Genomic DNA, 14,385 nt, shown 5'->3' on the forward strand with positions numbered 1-14,385 from the left:
TGCAAAATAAATTATCCCCAAATAATTATGATTTAATAAAAATGAATAAGATAGCTTATTATCCCTTAATAAAAATAAACTTGGAAACCAAAACGAATAACACTATGTAATTTATTTTACACTTGGAAGTGTAAATTAGTATATTTCTTTGAATGTAGCAGACGTATATTTCATGCCAGGAAATTTTACTAAATCCTCTGTACCCACTGATCAGCAAGTGTCCAAGATTAAGTGGAGATTACAAGCATAAAAGAGCTCAGAAACAATACCCAATTAAGCACAACAAAAAGCTGGAATTAGATTCTTTATACCTATTAGATTACATGGAATTATGCATCATTAATTATTGACAAAAGCATTTAACAACAATACTATTTTTGTCAACTAGTTTTACTTTGTTTCTTCAGCCTGTAGCTTCTTGGTTGAAAGGATTTTCCTATAAGATAAATGAAATCCTTTTGTTAAGCTATTCTTCTGAAGACAAACCAAAGCAAGGATTTGAACTGCACAACCCACCACAACTTTTCCCCAGTAGACATCAAAGTTCTTTTTTTTTAAATCAAATCTTTTTTTTTATTGTGAAAATACTGTACAGAGGGGTTACAATTACATGGGCAAGATAGAGTACATTTCTTATCAAGCATTGTTGCCTCCTCCTTTGTTTACCCTTCCCATCCCTTCCCAGCCTCCCTCCCCCCGGTCCCTCCCCACCCCGCCTCTAATCCTCCTCCCCCCACCAAAGTTATAAAGTTCGTTTTGGACATGACAACTTGTACTTCTCATTGTTGCAACAGGTCCACCTGTATCCTTATTTAAACGACTTGTTTTTCCCCTTCCCCTCCACAAATTATACCAACATCAAATACAGTGAAAGCAGGGGTTATACTGTGGAGGAGGGACATACAAAGCAACAAAGAAATAATCTTATAAATGCTTTAGAAACAAATGCATGAAAGAAAAAAAACATTTAAATAAATATCTTAGGGTTCATTTTCCTAACATCACCTTATCTGACCTTTTCTGGTTGACTCATATATATACTAGATACTGCAAATAAGAGAAACCATGGGACCTATGTTTCTTTGGGCCTGGCTTACTTCACTTAATATGATTTTTTCCAAGTCTTTCCATTTCCTAACAAATGGAGCAATGTCATTCTTTCTGATGGAGGCATAGAATTCCATTGTGTATAATACCACATTTTCTTGATCCATTCATCTACTGAGGGGCATCTGGGTTGGTTCCATATCTTAGCTATGGTAAATAATGCTTCAATAAACATAGCTGTGCTGGTAGCTATAGTGTGGTCTTGTTTGTAAACATTTGGGTAAATGCCCAAAAGTGGGATTGCAGGGTCATAGGGGAGCTCTATGTGAAGTCTTTTGAGGAACCTCCATACTGCTTTCCAAAGTGGTTGAACAAGTTTACACTCCCACCAACAATGCAGTAAGGTTCCCTTCTGTCCACATCCCCTCCAGCATCTGTTGTTGTCTCCTTGGCGCAGGCCGAAATTTTCTGAATAGAGACCCGGAAACACAACAAATCAAAGAAAGGTTGGACAAATGGGATTGCGTGAAGTTGCAGAGCTTCTGCATGGCAAAGGACATAGCTAGCAAGATCAATAGAAAGCCCACAGATTGGGAGAAGATCTTCACTAGCCATACAACGGACAAGGGTCTCATATCTAAAATATACTTGGAACTCAAAAAATTAAATCCCCCAATAACAAATCCTCAAAGAAACAACTGCCCAATAAATAAGTGGGCAAAAGACTTAAAGAGAAACTTCTCTGAAGAAGAAAGAAGGATGGCCAATAGACACATCAAGAAGTGTTCAACCTCCCTAGCCATAAAAGAAATGCAAATCAAAACAACATTGTGATATCACCTCACCCCAGTTAGAGTGGCAAAAATCAAGAACTCTAATGACATCAAAGTTCTTATATCAGGACTGACTCCGAAAGTTTCCACTGTGGATTTCAACTCGTACATCTGATTGGAAGCAGCTGTTGGCCTCATAACGAACCCAATTTTCTCAATTAGAATATTGTCTGTACCCTTCGCTCACAATGGACTTGCACACAAAGTTTTCCATTAGGCAAAATATATTGATGACTAAAAACCTTGTGGTATTTTAAACTGTCCATTCAAGAAGTCATACATAAGAGATAAATCGGTCTTCGAACTATCTGCCATAGTAATATGACATAGTAACAGTAAAATGATGAGAGCCAAAACAGATGATAGTTTGCATAACTTTTAAACTTAGGGCTTCTATAAGCGGTTTCTAAAGAACACAAGTCCAGTGATTGATAAAGGTTTTGACTTCTTGGCACACTGGGGTCAACTCTGAAGTCAGAGTTCAGCATCAGAATATTTAAGGACAGTGCCTTGGCTGGTGTTAGGCTGGCACTGCAAACCAACCTCACCCTCTACTCAGCCTGACTGGTTGAATGCTACATAGTAAATGATCTACACCTATACTTTAACATACAGACTGCATGTTTGAGAACTCTGCTTGCAACCTCTGGCCTTACCATAAAAGACAAATTGATGTGACTGTGTCATAACTTATACGCACTACCGTGGGTCAGTCCCCAGGAAGGAGTACCCTAGACAGCAAGGGGCTGCATCTGACCTTTGCACCTTTGAAGGGAAGAGTAAATAAAAGGAGAACTTCCTTGAGGTATTGAACAAATGTTCACATTAGTTGACTTATTTTCAAAAGCCTTGTGACCCATTAATTTCTGAAGGTGAATGGACAAACATGGCAAGATGCCAACATTTATTGTTGATAGTTCACTTTTGATTTTTGTCTTGTGATAGTTTCAAAGGATTAACTGTGTATATTATATTGGGTAGATTTACTTGTTCTGACATTTCTATAAATTGAGATACGAATAAACAAAGCCACATAGAGCTATTAGCCTATGGACCATCGCCCATGTTAACATTTTGACACTTCATTGTCATCCATACCCTCTATTCTCCTCCAGGTGCTCATTCATCTGTTTTATGATCTGATGGACTCCCTTGAAGTTTCTTTATGTGTAGTGGACATTTAGTCAGAATCCCTTTTATTCTGTACATAGCCAGAGTTTGTGTCCATGACTGCCTGTTGGTGGATAGATAATTCCCCAATCACGTTGACACTCTGCTCACTGGCCCATCAGTCACTACTATATTTTCTTCAGGGAATAATCTGTTCAAATGTTACAAAGTTTTCAGCTGAGCTATTTATTTCTTATTACTGAATCTTAAGAGTGTCTATATATTAGGGTTACAAGTTTTCACATATTTTATAAAAATGCTATTCTTAAAATCTGAGAGGTTTTGTTTTGGTGTGCCTTACACTGTTTCTTTCTTTCAAAACACGGTTTTATAACTTACCAATTTCTCTTTATGTATCATGGTTTTAGTATGACATGTAAAATTTTTTTGTCTTACACAGTGTTCAAGGCATATGTAGAACTGGATGTCACAAAGGTTTTTGACCCTATTTTCCTTTATGAACTTAGACAGTAAACTACTAAAAATGGACCACTGAGCATTGTAAAATCAAGAAGTATAAATATTTCAAAAGATTAAAAATGGGATGGTGCATTCTTGTTCATGAAAAGATTTCTAGAATCAATATTAAAAGCACTTCTTAAAAATGATAACAATGGCAACTTGAATTTCAACAGATTAAAATACAATTAGAGGAATAAAGACCCAAGATACCATAAAATATACATAAAATATATCAAGACGCAAGAATAAAAACGTAAGCTGTGTGCCAATTCTTCATGCCTACCTATTCAGGTGGCTGGGATATGGGGGATCACATTCCAAAGCAAGTTTATACAGAAAAGTCCATATGATTCCATCTCCAAAACAGCTAACCAAAATATAAGTTGGAGCTGTGGCTGCAGTGTAGGATGCCAGCAGAACCATGGGAACAAGCAAGCAAACTGAGCAAGCCGAAGACCACCATTTCAAAGCCAGTACTGGAAGAAACGAAAGAATGAAAATATAAGGTTCCAGTCAGTTAATAAAATATAATTACTCAAGAAGAACTAAGGGTGGAAGGAAAAACCTAAGGACCTCAACATCTTTCAACAACAAAGGCATTGAAAATGAAAACATTAATAAAATATACAACACATGTACATAATGTGGTAAGAAAAATGAAAGTAATCTCAAGTTAGAAAGATGTGCAGAATGTGAAGGGTAAGCAAAGGAGGAGGCTGCAATGCTTGGTAAGAAATGTGCGCATTATCCTGCCCATGTAACTGTAACTCCTCTGTACAGTATGTTCACAAATAAAATTAAATTTTAAAAAAAAAGGGAAGATGTGCAGAACCTAGTGCAATTATGGAGTTATTGAGGGGATTGTAAAGGTCACATTTATGTTGCAAAATAGGTTGGTTGTCTTATTCATTATACATCAAATTACCAAGCACAAGCCTCTGGCCAAGTATACCATTCTGTTTGTGGACAGTCCTACACAGAAATATATGCAGAACCCTGACCTCACTGACTTCCTATTGAAACACACCCCAGAATTTCAAAAAGAAACCACTTCTGGTTGGAACAACATTCTTCATAGATCTCAAACAAATTCTGCCCACATATAGATGACAAACCCGAAAGACTACAGCTCAGAGATTATGATCTGATTCTGTAATTTGATCATGGAGATGACATGCTAAGCAAGACATACTACAGACATCTCAAATAGACCAATGGTTGGGAGGAGTCAGATGGAGAATGGTTGAAACGTGATAAGGGTTCAGTAGATGGCATGCAGAGGATGGTACTCCTTCCTGTGTTGTTTATACTGGTAGGGAACAGGTCCATGCAGTACCCTGCAGCTGGGGAGTGGTACAGTACATGGGGAAAACCTAGCAGAATTCTTATATACTTAGGATAGAGCAGCCTTGTGCACAGATTGGCTGGCTTTCATATCACTTGGAATTTTTTTGTCTATAGATGGAAAATAGATTAGTCTACTCATTTGCCTTTTATATTTATGTCAGGAGCTTGTCATGTTAAAGAAGTCAATGTAATTGTCATTAAATTGTAACTTATTATGAATTATTATATAGTACATGTACTATATAATATTGTTATTGTTATCATTTTATTCTTACAGTATTTTAATATGGGTCACCTTACAAATGTCATTTAAACAATACAGCCCTAGGATTAGAAAACAAATGGTGATTTTTGTTTTTCACTTTAAATTTGAAATGTCTTTTGGAGTACAAAATTAAGTGTTTTTAATTTTAAATATAAAAATGATTTGTGTCATTATAAACTATTTAAATCAGATACATGAACAAATATTCTGATTTCTGCATATATATATATATATATATATATATACATATACATCCATGAACACTATTAAAACAATGAAGTAAACTACATAAAGTTACATTAAATAAGAATAACTGTATTAGCCACATAAAATGTTTAGAAATACAATAATGGTCTCTGATTTGGGAAAAAATTTTATTCCCTGTAAATCTGAATACATTTCAACCTAACTTTTTGGGAAATAGGATAAATAATGGATATTAGAAATTAGTGGTAGGATATGAAATGTTGTAAGATAAATCTAATAACTGGGAAAGAGATTGCTAATGCTCATGAGGCAAAATGCAAGGTCTCTGCTGGCATATCTCTAGCAGTGCTGTAGTTTCTTTCTTTATAGCCAGGATGGATGCTTTCACCCAGTTTTATATGCTTACGACTTTCAGTCTCTACTTCCATAAACGCTCTTATTCTCATCACAGTAGACTCATGATTCTAGGTATTGTAAAAGCTGGTTGTTAAAATACTGATTTCCCAAATGGGCAAAACAAGTGACACAACATAAATATTTTACATTCTCCATTGTCCCCTGTCATTACTTTGTTATTGTGAGCAAACACCTCGGGGTCCAATGAAACTTCCCTCACTGTCTGTTTACTTGGCTGGCAGAAAAAAATGATACAGTGCTCCAATGCTCTGCTCGTTCACAATGAACTAAATTATAACTTTAAACATTTTCTTTCATAAATAGTGTGAACTAATTATTAGTTCTGCACAAGTAGTCATCATCATAATACATAGAATCACTAATGGAATTTCAGTGTTAAAATACTTGATGCTTTGTTACTATGAAGTGAAGTGGCAGGAAACTGAAGTTTGTACTGGCTATATGCTTTAACTCACACAAGGAAGCTATTTACTTAATGAGGAGCTGGATGTTTTATAGGACAGACATTTGGCTTTCTGTCATCCATATGATTTCCATTTTCTTGGTAATATACCTTTATACTCTTAAAACTTATGGAGCATCTTCAAGGCCTTTTGTTTATGTGCTCTTTGTCCATCAATAATTGCCATATATTAGGATTCATATTTAAAATATCTCCCAGAAAGCTTGTATATTAAAGATTGCTTCCAGCTTGTGATGCTCTTGATAAGAGATGGGGTCCTAGGCAACCAACCTCATCTATGGTTAATCAATTAATGAGTTCATAATTGAATGTGTTATTGGGGAGTGTGTGTGTCTGCAGGAAGTGGTCCCTCAGGTCCTGGTTTGAAGAGCGTAGCTGAGCTGTAGGCATCTTGCTCTCTTTTTGTTCACCAGCTGCTGGGAAGGGAGAGGGTTTCTTTGTCCAGCACCTCCTACCCTGATCTCCTGGGTGAGCATGGCTCACAGCAATGAGGCCAAAACTGTGAGTCATAATAAACCTTTCCTAAGCCAGCACCGGAAATGAGACATTACTACTCTCAGCAAATTGTGGCAGGCTATTCCATGCCTGTTTTTTTCTAGTTCTCTCTGGTTTAATAATTCCATAACTTATTTTTATTCCTTCATGTCTATATGGATGATCAGTTGATTTTCAAGGAAAATCATTTTCTGCTTAAATAGGATTCACAGTTGAATCTCTCCAAAAAAAATTCTATTTAACATGCATGGCAACAATATATTCAGGGTGGCATATAGTGTATTGCCTAAAAAATAGGGGGTAAGATGCACTGTGTCAATAAACCTCCAAACTAAGATTGAGTTATGACAAAAACTCAGAAAAGTAATGCACACCTAATCCTTCAGTGAGACTAAGTGCATTTCATTTTTAGTGTTAGTTTACGTCATGTATTTCTTCACATTGTGCCCCATAATATCTATGAAGTCTTACTGTGTTTAACCTTAAATTGTAGCCTTTTGTAGTAAAGACAAATTAATCTATAATGCTTGACATAGACAACCTCTATAAATGGTGTAAATAGAATACAAGAAGAAGAGGGCAAGCACAGAACCAATAAATCAACCCATAAAAATACAACTCCAAGTCAATTAAAATCAAAGAGAAGCCTACTTACATCCACATAGAGGGTAAAGGCTCCCTGTCTAGAGATGATTTCTTTCAGATGTGAAGTTAGGTCTTACATGAGAGAAGTAATTCAAACTGCTGGAGTAGACTTGCTTTCTTTTCTCTCAACTTGTTTCCACCTCTTTCCTCACTCCCTTCATCCCTCCCTTTGCACTCTTCCTTTCTTCTTTGTTCTTTTTAATATTTACATGAAGTGGTAAAATATACATGCTTTAGAGCCAGACAGCCCTACTTAGCAATGCCAGGCTGTTTTCAAATATGAAGCTTTTTATTTGGATTTCAGCCTGTGCAGAGATAGACCTGGTCACAGAAAACATCTTTGCATCCCACATACCATGTAGATGTTTGGGTAAGGGTATTGCACATCCATGTTAGGAGTGGGATCTAACAAACTGGTGAGGCGGGGCTGGGGGTAGTGGTTGAGCATGTAGGGAAACTTGGATTCTCAATGATCTCCAAGTAGTACTTAAAGAATGATTTGTAAAATGGAGTGTGCATGTCTGGCTGGCTACAGCAGCCAGGAGAAGGGAAGAGCACGGGGGTGGGTGTTACCACTGACCACGGTGTAAATGCAATTAGTGTGCCAAAAACACACAGCAGGTTCCCCACGCAGAGTTCTTCACCACAACTCATTAGGTTTTGATCACTTGTACAGATGAGGAAAAATTGAACCACAAGGGCATCTTGGGACATTTCGCAGGGATTGACGTTTTAAAAACAGTGAGGCACTTACACAAAGAGAGTTGCAATTTCCATTAAGCAACCTTCTTCAACCCTTGTCTGCTCGACAGTACATTATGCCGCATTTTATTATGTGAGACTTGAGCTTGAAAATACCCTATCAATTATAAGGGCGGGTTGCGGAAGGACGCCGTGAGTGATTCCCGCAGGGAGCAATTATAATTGTTTAAGGAGGAAAAGAAAAAACTAGAAACCGCCTCGAGCCAGGGGTCACATTAGACTCAACATTGCCCAGGTGAGAGTTGGAAGATAACTACGAGAAAAGTGGTAGATACGATTGTTGCAGTTATTGGCTTAAGACATTGGTTTGGGATAGAAAGTGGAATTTGAGTTGAGATGCCCCAAGGACATGCCCTCAGCCCACCCTGGTGCTCGGGTGCCTGGGACACCACAACCAGTGTTTCAGTGACACTGAGTGTCAGCGCTCTCTTTCACCCACTAACCTTCACTCATACTCCAGCCATGAATGCAAAGTTCCTCTAAATTCTTCAGGCATTTGTCTTCCAGTCTGCCACACAAGCTTCTCTGAACCTTAGTCTGCGCAAACACAGCAGTAGAACTCCTCCAAGGATGGTTCTGATCGAAACTCCTTCCCCAACCAATCAGACCAGCAGCATGAGCAGGTCAGGCTCTCACCTGCCATTTCAAACCAGGAGCGGAAAGGGAAGGGAGTTATTACAGGTTTTGTGCTCTCTAGCTGATAGCCAGTGGTAATTGATGGTTCTCACAGATTTTGTATATGCTAATGAGTGATCAGATACTTTTCTTCTTTGGAAATCACCAAATGTTCTTTAGGCATAACCTGAAACTAAACAAAACAAAAATGAAATTTCCCCATTTTCTTCTCAGGTGACCAAAGAGATGCTGGGTTTGAGGCTGGAATAGAGGAAGACCAACCAAGTCAATTATCAATGCAGAGCCACGCCCTGCCTCTGGCCACCAATGCCCTCATCTACGAGGGAACACACCCAGGGATTCCAGCAAGTGACATCCTATGTAGATCATGTCTTTGTTCCTATAAAATGTAAGGCTAGCCACACACCACTGACAATCGAGTTGGAGGCCAGCGGAGAGTGCCATCTTAGAGGAGACTGTAGAACACTGAAGTAAAGGGAGACTTACTTCTGGTGATATTAATTAAGATTATGGACTTAATCTCTACTTCATGCTAATGATGTGTCTGTGTTCCTCAGCCATGCAAATAGAATAAGTTCTTGGATTAAGCCAGGTTCTGTTGAGCTTTCTTATCTCTTCCTATGAAGCTGCGTGCACAATACGGTGAAGTAGCATACATACACTCTGTGAAAAAGCAATTGAAAATGTGGGCTCCCATCAGGACATGTCCAGCGAGTGTCAGAGTTCACATAAGTCTTTAAAACAACTACTTGTTGTTATAAAAGTGATGCACAGAGGGGTTCCAGTGTCATAGTTGGGTAACAGTACATTTCTTTTTGGACAATGTCACCCTTTTCTTCACTCTCTCCATTTTTTCCCTCCTATCCCCACCCACAAGTGATATAATCCATTTTCAACATTGGGTCTAGTGAGTACCACCACTGCATTTGATTTCCTTTTGTCCCATTATTTCTGTGTCCCAAAGCACAGAATTCTTTGTAATACCCAAATCAATCATTAAGTATCCTTTCCACTAAAATCCAAGACAGCTTTTTAACTCTCATTACCAAATTTATCACAGGACTTTTCTATCAGCAGTGGAAGAGATATACAAAATACAGTCCTGCTCATCATTTTGAAAGTGCAACATAGTAGAACCCAGTTCAAATATCTTTGCAAATATTGGCTGAAGTATTAGATACAAACAGATAATTAATGATGACTCTATATAAAGTTTTAGCTTTGAGAAATTGCAAATAGACAAGGAAAGATCTTCCTTCTATTCGTGCTTCAATATCTGAAAGTGCACACACTTGTGTGCGTGAAAGCATTCCCAGTAAAATCAGAAGAAGGACCAAATGCTTCCTGTTTCCTCAGAGATGAGAGGGAGACAGGTAATGTTCTGAACTATAGAAAAATGCAGTGTCCCTGCATGTATTTTTCTAATACACAAGACTTAATAACACAGAGAACTTTTGAAAATCATATACTGCCCTGGGTATTTACCCAGAAACTTGTGGTTTCAATTAGTGAATTGTTGCTATTGTGACAGTTAATTTGACAGGTCTAATTCCTCAGTGATATACAGCTTTAGAATCATCTTTGGTCAGATGGAATTGGAAAAAAATCATTTCTGTCCAGGCAGGAAGCAAAAGCATTCTGGGTGTCAGTGTGTCTGCATATATGAGCAAGCACATACATCCAATGCTGTGGCACACACTGTCTATAACAGCCCTACTGTACGCATACAGGAAAACATATAACATTACTGACAGTGACAGGAGTTCAGCAATACACTGGCCACATCGATACCCACTGAGACATCTTTCTCTAAATTTGGATGATTACTATTTTAGTGACCTTGGAATAAAACATACAAATTCTCTCTCTCAACATCAGTGAGCCTATCAGATTCTGAAAGATGATGTTATTCTCTAGGTTCATGAATTTATATATGAGTTTAAGAATGTACCAATCAAGGAGGTCTCCACTGAATCACACATAAATATAAGAAAAGTAAAAACAAATTATCTAATTAAATTTTTAATGGATTAAAAAGTCTGTTATTCTCTCTTAAATGTTATGATGTTAATATCTGATGAGCAGAAGACACAAGACGCCAACTTAAAAATGGCACATCATTTATCAGTTTTAAAATTTTTATTGAATTATGACTTTCTATATTATTGTTGTTTAAATTTTAAATTTGTGTTTCAAATTTGAATATCTGGAATCAGCTGCTATAAAATAATTCTTCTTCCTCCTTTCTATCCCTTAGCCCCAACATGCCATGAAAACAGTTTTCAGAAGCTTTCTGGAAGATTTATGCATATGTAGATATAAAATTCTTAATTGAAAACATGGGTAAGAAGAGAGAAATAAGCTGGAATTATTTTGCACAATATGGGAATTAACAATCACATTTAATCATATTTCTCTTACAAAAGTTCCATTTTGTCTCCACTTAAGTTGTCAAGCATGGTTGTTCTCTCAGGAAAAGTTAAGATTTTAAAAATATACCTCTTATGCTCATGGAATTCCAAGGAATAACAACATAAAAAAGATACCATTATTATTCTAAAAACATAAGCATGGCGGGAAGAAAGCCTCCTGGGAAAGGTGGATTTATAAAGATTGAGTTGCTAAAGCCTGTAGATGGAAAAGCCTAAGTTCTGCATCTTTCAGAAATATGACCTTTCATTCGAGGGTGGAATGCTGGTCTCCATAACAAGTGAAAAACAAGGTGAACCAGAGAGTTCACAAGTGTCCACTGGGAGAGAGAAGCAACATTGTGTGAGGACTGTAACCATCTCTTACACCTCTCCAGACAGCTTCACACCATCACCTGCTCACAGAACAAAGCATCACCACCCGTTTCCTAGATGCGAAGAGGGCCGCAAGAGCACGTATAGTGTGGGTCCCATTGGAAGAATGGTTCCATCATTTGCAACAAACATTTGGAGGCTTCATAGTATCGTGGCTGACAAGAAGGAACACAAAATGTTTTTGCAACGTTTATGTTCTGGAAGACTGACTGGGTCACAGAAGGACAAAACCATTAAACCAAGGAACGGAGCCACCAGTGAGCTAGACAAACAGACGCACGCTGCTCAGAGCCAAGTTGATGAAGTTTTGGGTGCAGGGCACTCGCCAAGGGACAAGCTCAGCTCTTCTCTCCTTCTCCTGACCCCACTTGGTTTTTATTTCTCTTCCTTTGCATCTCAGAGGGTGAGCAAGACAGTCATTACCCCAGTGGAGTTCAGAACTTTGGCTTTCTCCATCTCCTGCAGCCTCATGACAACAAATCTGCATGGTAACCGGTTGGGCAACCCTCTGGAAGCCTCTGCCTTAAGGGTGTGCCTTCGTGAAATATTTCATGTACACACACAGTCCATCACAGCCGGAGGACACTGAATTGCAGGAAATTATTCCTGCAATGTATAACTACCCACATTTGTAGTTCTATATACTCAGTTGTCCCAATTTTTTATCAAGTGTGGCTAAAATTAATGTGAAGTGGATTGTTAGCTTTTATGCACTGAATTAATTGTATGCACTGACTGACAGGAGGCTTAGAACTGAAGTTTTCTAGAGATTATTGGAGACACTGGCCTGTAACAAGATTCTCAGAACTGAGGTGGACAGTAAACATGAGAGTAAACATCCAGATTCTGGCAGTATTGTCCCTGTTCCCACTCAGTCCATCTTAGCTGAAATTCTGAACATCCAGAATTCTTGTAGACTACATAAAATCTAACAAGGGCTGGGAAGGTGCTCAGTGGTAGAGCGCTAGCCTTGAGCTGAAAAGCTGAGGGACAGCTCCCAGAATTCAGGCCCCACAACCAGACCAAAAAAAAAAAAAACCCATAAAATCTAACAACTGCCATTTATATAACCTTTCGCCTAAGTCAAGACATGTAGTGTTTTCAGAGCAATTTCTCCTGCACCATCAGAGTATAGGCTAATGGTATTTTCAAATGCCCAGTTTATAAATTACCACTCTCCAGAAAAGTCAGGCCCTGTCAAGTCAAAGTGACATACACTTCTATATCTCCATAGCTGTATTGGCTATAATCACACAAGACAGTGAGAAGGACAACTGCTAAGATTTACAGAATAAGATCCGCAAGTGGGAGGGTCAAAGGTGATCCTCCGTCCCAATTGGAAAGTCTTGAGCCCAGATAGAAGGGCCTATGCTATTCTTCCATGCCGAAGGCCCACAGGGCCACATCAAAAATCTAGCTGACCACTCAGCTTAAAAGACACGGGTTGAAGGAGAGCCAGTGTCTTAGCTTGAAGTCAGTTGGGCAAGAAGAATTTTCTTACTTGATTGAAAGAGGACCCACATCTTGTTAGCTTCGGGCCTTCAGCTGGTTGGCTGAGGCCCAGCCATGTTAAGGAGAGCAAGGGACTTGGCTCTGGCTACCAGTTCAAATGCTCACACCATCCAAAACCTTCTCCAGTCGAACAGTCCAAGTGTTTGAAAACCCTCTGGTCCTGTCGAGGTGATATGTGTAATTCCATCCAGATTGACTGAGAAATGTGCTCAGGACAGGTGTGTGAGTATATAAGAATACATGCATATAAAAACACACATATATTTATATATTTCCCATATTCATCTATTGGCAAAAACTAACTCTAGAAGGGTGGAATGTAAAGCTTACTTGCTGAGAATATTGCGGCAAACACACATTTTCAGAGTAAATAAAAGGAATGAATTGATATTAAAAATGAAATGACTTTATGAAATTTAAAAAATAACATTAGCATTGGTTTTGCTAAGAAAAATGTGACACTTAAAGTAATATCAAAGAAAACCACTGGCAAATTTGAATTTTGTTCGGATTATGATGCTTTTGTTTTAATTATGTTTGAGAATCTTCTCTCAGAAATCCCTAAATTATTTTCAGAATAATAATTAATCTGAGCAAGACCACTACAATCGAAGGACAAAGCATTTCCTAAGTTCACCAAGCCCTACATTCAAATGGAAACCAAATATGCATACATATTACAAAGGCAGGAAAACGCAACCTACCCATTATTTTGTTTCTTTACCCTTACTATACTTCTTGAACATTGGCTTATTTTATTTTTCAATTAAGTTGTGTCTTAAAAAACATAGCAATCATATTCATGGGGTATAGTGTGATATTTTGACACTCATCAGAAAATGATCAGGCCATCCAACTCATATACTCCCCACACACACTTTTATTTTCAATATGTTCTATTAATATATGTTAGCTATATAATATATTATTAGCTATGGTCACTAGCTCATGACTTTTTTTCTCTCTTTCTTTTATTACGAAAATACAGAGGAATTACAATTACATGGGCCAGATAATGAGTACATTACTTATCAAGCATTGTTGCCTCCTCCTTTGTTTCCCCTTCCCATCCTTTCCCATCTCCCCCCACCGCCCCCCATATCGCCGCCCCCAGCCAAAGTTGTAAAGTTCATTTTTCAACATAACAACCTGTACATCTCATTGTCGCAATGGGTCCATGTGTTTCCCTATTTAAACGATTTGTTTTTTCCCTTCCCCTCCACAAATTATACCAACACTGAATACAGTGAAAGCAGAGGTTATTGACTTTTATCCCTTCTGTCTACTAAAACAGCATGCTGTGGCTGCCTCTCCTCATCT

This window comes from Dipodomys spectabilis, unplaced genomic scaffold, assembly GCF_019054845.1.
Source record: "Dipodomys spectabilis isolate Male_0828 unplaced genomic scaffold, ASM1905484v1 ptg000555l, whole genome shotgun sequence".
NCBI classification, from domain to species: domain Eukaryota; kingdom Metazoa; phylum Chordata; class Mammalia; order Rodentia; family Heteromyidae; genus Dipodomys; species Dipodomys spectabilis.